This window comes from Bufo gargarizans, chromosome 1 (assembly GCF_014858855.1).
Source record: "Bufo gargarizans isolate SCDJY-AF-19 chromosome 1, ASM1485885v1, whole genome shotgun sequence".
NCBI classification, from domain to species: Eukaryota; Metazoa; Chordata; class Amphibia; order Anura; family Bufonidae; genus Bufo; species Bufo gargarizans.
This window is the reverse complement of record NC_058080.1, coordinates 737,001,779-737,007,663: the sequence shown is the minus strand read 5'-3', so window position 1 is coordinate 737,007,663 and position 5,885 is coordinate 737,001,779. Positions and strand designations below refer to the sequence as shown.

The following is a 5,885-nucleotide window of genomic DNA, read 5'->3' as shown; positions in this document are numbered from 1 at the left end:
GCAGAGCAGGACCCCTCCCCCCATCACAGAGCCTTCCCCTCACCCCCTGATACATGAGCAGAAGATCCTAGAACTCACCCACAAGATGATGGAGCTGCTGACTGGAGAGGTGACACTGCTGGGACTGTTGGGAAATTCTCCAGTAACAGCACTGGAGGGGTCTGGGTGATGACGGTGTCATTGTGTTGTCAGGTTCCTATAAGGTGTCAGGACGTCACTGTCTATTTCTCCATGGAGGAGTGGGAGTATATAGAAGGACACAAGGATCTGTACAAGGAGGTCATGATGGAGGAGCACCAGCCTCGTATATCACAAGGTAAGAGCCGTCATGTGCAGTGTGTACACGTGTGTGCAGTGACATGTAATGGAGGACCACCAGCCTCTTATATCACAAGGTAAGAGCCGTCATGTGCAGTGTATACACGTGTGTGCAGTGTTATGTAATGGAGGAGCACCAGCCTCTTATATCATAGGGTAAGAGACGTCATGTGCAGTGTATACACGTGTGCAGTGACATGTAATGGAGGAGCACCAGCCTCTTATATCACAAGGTAAGAGCCGTCATGTGCAGTGTATACACGTGTGTGCAGTGACATGTAATGGAGGAGCACCACAGGTTAGACTCTTTACACATGACGTTAAGTCTCTGAATTTTCCTTGTAAGTCAGACATATTGATGGGCTTCATTCACCTGAAGGATCTCCGGTGGCTTCCTGCTAAAGTAATTCTCCCCCAGGAGCTGTTGGGGGATGTCTCGGTGCAGATGCCCCTTTTTGATGCAGTAGATGATTGTTGAGATCTTCATCTCTTCCCTAACCCAGTTCCTACGGAAGATGATCGGAGGATCTGTCGTCTGTCTCTCCTTTTCCATCATTGTCGGCAGTAATGTTGTCAGCAGTTTGTTCTTCAGTAGCTCTTCTGTGGGATCAGACTAGATAGTCGTCTTCTCCTCCGCGCACTAGTCATTAGTGAGCCTTGTACTTTGATGTGGATTCTATCTCTTGAAATTTACCTCCAAAAGCAGAGGTGTCCACAGTGCTGTAGAAGGCTCATAAAAGGATTCACTCCCACCAGCCATATATATCTGTATGCTCATTCTTAAAATGTACTATTGTGGAAAAGGAGCCATCATCCAACTGCCTGCCATTTGCTCTCATAGACCAGAGGATACTTTGGGCCTGTGGCCTGCTAGGTGCTGAGACCTCGGCATAGGTGGTGAGACACAGAATATTGTTATTTCCCCCCGATATATAAACCTAGAAGTGAAGGAGCTGAGAGAAGAGTCTGATCTATAGACAGATCTACAGGAGGCCATGTATTCAGTCACTGTGTGCTTGTGTCTCCATAGATGGATCCAGGAGGAGAAATCCACCAGAGAGATGTCCCCATCCTCTATATTCCCAGGACTGTCCAGAGGAGAAGGTCCTGGAGAATCTTCAGGTAGATGGAGCTGAGCCCTATACACATCTATATAGGGGTTCCTGCAGTCATAGAGGGGTCATAGATTGTGGGGGTCTCTCATGTGGATCTGTTAGATTTCCCACCTGTCTGCTCTATTGTACTGAATTGTTACAGATGACAAATCAGGGGGAAGATCTGACTGATATTAAAGTAGAGGATGAAGAAGAGAGGATGATTGGCGATCCCCCGTGTAAGAGTGAGGAGGAGGAGGACATACCAGGAGATGCTCACCACAGGTATGGAATCATGAATGGAGAAAGTGACTTCAGATTCTGCCCTTGGTGTCCTTCAGGGCAGGAGGAGAATCTGATCACCTGCTGTGCTGCTCTTTGATTGGAGATGTCCCCATCACATCATGTAGTGTTTCCCTTATCCAGCTGACAGTTATCACCGGGGATTATGCAGGCACAGCTTTTGTGTCTGTGATATCATGATGAGTTTATATGTACCTCGTGCAGGAATTACATGCCGCCAGTGACCTTCGTGTACTGTCATTGTGCATTGAGGCTTTGCAAAGATGTATGGATTATTATTATTTTTTTTCATAATGGTTAAAAGGGTTTTGCAGTGTGAGATATCAGCAGCAGAGGAGGAGGTACATTAAAAAGAGCTTGTCAGGTAATCCATAGGTGGGCATTATAGTATAGATTTTACTAGTAAAAACACCAGGTCCATCAGGTCTAAGAGATTGATTTAATAATGAATGCAGTTTGTGATGAGGAATGTCGTGATAGATCCTATTATGTAAACTTATTGTATTAGTGTGATGCCCACTTGGCATAGAAATGTCAAATATGTTGTCTAAAGACAGGCTTGTTGGGTTTCACGGTTTTTAGCTAGATTTGGGTAATAAAATTAGATGTAGACCAGAACTTTGTGTTATAGAAAACTTCAAATGGCTGGAATCACACATTTAGTTTTTGTGCTGCTTTTTGAACCAAAGCCAGAAGTGTCTTGAAAATACATGACTTACTATATACCTCTAGTTCCTGCTGGATACACTTCCAGCCTAATAGGAAATCTATAAATTTGTCTACTCTAGATTATTAAAAATGCCACAAATTTTAAATTTTTTTATTTTAGCAGAAAATCCCAGTACAAATTCTGAAGGAAATTTGTTGTCACTAAATTATAAAGTAGAAGATGAAGATATGCAGCGCTCTTCAGGAGAAAATATTAATGTACATCCAGGACTTCACAGTACATATAATCTTCCTAATCATGAGGAACCTTCTCTTGACCAGAAAGAGGGTGAAATGTTTCACTGTGGTAAAGAGTTCACAAAAAGATCAAGTCTTTCTACATATAGAAGAATTTGCACCAGGGAGAAGCCATACTCCTGTTCAGAATGTGGGGAGTGCTTTACAGATAAAACACATCTTGTTAGACATAAAAAAAGCCACATAGGAGAGATGTTTAAGTGTTCAGAATGTGGGAAAGGTTTTAAAATCAAATCAAATCTTGTTATACATGAGAGAATTCACACAGGAGAGAAGCCATATTCATGTTCAGAATGTGGGAAATGTTTTACAAATAAATCAAATCTAGTTATACATGAGAGAAGTCACACAGGAGAGAAGCCATATTCATGTTCAGAATGTGGGAAATGTTTTACACAAAAATCAGGTCTTGTTAGACATAAGAGAAGTCACACAGGAGAGAAGCCATATTCGTGTTCAGAATGTGGGAAATGTTTTACAATTAAATCAAATCTAGTTATACATGAGAGAAATCACACAGGAGAGAAGCCATATTCATGTTCAGAATGTGGGAAATGTTTTAAAGATCAATTAGGTCTTGTTAGACATAAGAGAAGTCACACAGGAGAGAAGCCATATTTCGTGTTCAGAATGTGGGAAATGTTTTACCAATTAAATCAAATCTAGTTATACATGAGAGAAATCACACAGGAGAGAAGCCATATTCATGTTCAGAATGTGGGAAATGTTATACACTAAAATCAGATCTTGTTGGGCATCAGAGAAGTCACACAGGAGAGAAGCCGTTTATGTGTTCAGAATGTGGGAAATGTTTTACACACAAAAAATATCTTGTTAATCATGAGCGAAGTCACACAGGAAAAAAGCCATATTCATGTTCAGAATGTGGGAAATGTTTTACACAAAAATCAGCTCTTGTTATGCATGAGAGAAGTCACACAGGAGAGATGTTTAAGTGTTCAGAATGTGGGAAAGGTTTTAAAATCAAATCAAATCTTGTTATACATGAGAGAATTCACACAGGAGAGAAACTATTTTCATGTTCAGAATGTGGGAAATGTTTTACAAAGAAATCAAATCTAGTTATACATGAGAGAAATCACACAGGAGAGAAGCCATATTCATGTTCAGAATGTGGGAAATGTTTTAAAGATCAATCAAATTTTGTTAGACATAAGAGAAGTCACACAGGAGAGAAGCCGTATTTGTGTTTAGAATGTGGGAAATGTTTTACACAAAAATATAATCTTGTTAAACATCAGAGATTTCACACAGGAAAGAAGCCTTATTCATGTTCAGAATGTGGGAAATGTTTTGCACAAAAAACATCTTGTCACACATCAGAGAAGTCACACAGGAGCAAATTTCTGAAATCGGCAGATTCCATTTGGGTACAAATAAATTCAAACCAAAGTGACAGTGCTCAGATTGCCCTAATAAATTGTGAATGTCATTCTGAAGTCTTGTAGGGCTTTAACGTCAAGGCAGCATTGGCAATCTTAAAGTGGCAGTGAAATATATAGATATGGATAAACAGATGGTGGCCGGTGGTAATAAGCAAACTGTTTAACAACACATTGCTCTTTTGGCTTTGTTATGCTTTTTAAAATAAAATAAATCATCCAAAACACCTGTCTATTGGGGTGGATGTCTGGCAGTGTTTACACTCAGGGTGGTGTCAGAAGCAATGGCTTGTTCTGAACAAGAAGTTCAAGAATGCTCACTTTTTGGGGAGCAGCAGCAGTATTGTACTGAACCTGACGGACAAGGCAGGAGATGTGCATCTGTGTAGGGGTAGTAGAAATGGGAGCAGTACAATATTAACCTGACAAAGTAGGAGATCCGCAGCTGTGCAGGGAGTAGTAGTAATAGCAGCAGGTGTAGTAGTAGATGTAGTGGCAGATGTACAGTATAAAACATGACGCACAAGGCAGGAGATTTGCGGCTATGTAGGAGTAGCAGTAGTGGCAATGGTGGCAGTAGTAAGTGCAGCAGTACAGTATGAAATCTGACAGACAAGGAGGCAGATGTTCACCTGTTTAGGAGTAGTAGTAATGGGAGCAGAACAATATTTAACCTGACAAAGTTTGAGAACTTCAGCTGTGTAGGAGTAGTAGTAATAGCGGCAGGAATAGTGGTAGCTGCAGCAGCAGGAGTACAAACATAACAGACAAGGAGGCAGGAGATTTGCGCCTGTGTAGGAGTAGTAGTAATAGCAGCAGGTGTAGTGGTAGCTGCAGCAGCATGAGCCCATTCCTGCGGCTCGTCCACTCTGTCTACTCAGAAGGCTATGGGGTCAGGGTATGTGCTGAGGAAAGGGCACAGCACAGATACAACTAAACCTGGTTGTTCAGTTGGTGTCTATCAGTTTGCTGATTTGCATCTGGTTGGTGCAGTGGTTGAATAATCTTCCATCATGTTCAGCAGTCTGTTTTGGCTGCTGCTGCTGTATCTGGGCATGGCTGTACACATATCTGTCCCTGTGGTCATTCCAGAAACAGTAGGGCAGGAACTTTGGCAGTTTTTTTAAACCAGACCAGATCTTGCATCTTGGATCTTTGATATAGTGGCCAATAGGACAAGATCAGGGCACCCCCCCCCCCCCCCCCACACTTCCATTCTAAAGATAGGTGCAGATCCAAGAGGTGGACCCCACATTTCAGATATGTCTGAAATCATAATAAAACAACTCTGCTGTTTTCATTATATTGCACATAATGTTATTTAGCATCGCCCTGAAGTGTCCTCCATGAATGTTTAACAATAAAGCGTTTCATTTATGAAATAATTTTTGTTGTTTCTTTCTGTGGTTCCAAGAATGTCCTTTTAAAGACCAAAGAATTTCAGCAGTTGCACTTCGAGTTTTGGACTACGGGGATCTTCTCAGGATGTCATTGCAGAACAATGCAATTTTCAATTCACTAAACTGTATTTTAAAGGGGTTTCTCAACTTTAAACTTTTTAATAGACCCCTTCATAGCTGCCAGACCCGCAGTAGGGTTCATATTTGTCCGTGTCACTGCATCCTGGTTCCATTGCTAACTCTGCAGGTCCTAGGTCTCTGAGAATCATCATCCTTTTGAGGGAAAGGTGGGAGAGGCATATGACCATTGCAACCAATCGCTGCCTGTAGTAGTGATGTCACCCACTCATTATGTCCCTGAGTCACGTGCCACACAGGTGACATTTTACCACTATGGGCAG

General features: G+C 41.8%; 1 pseudogene; it reads left to right on the top strand.

Annotated features, from left to right (window-relative positions):
* The first annotated feature begins 2,471 nt into the window (after nucleotides 1-2,471).
* Nucleotides 2,472-5,422, top strand: LOC122924906 (annotated as a pseudogene).
* The last annotated feature ends 463 nt before the right edge of the window (nucleotides 5,423-5,885 follow it).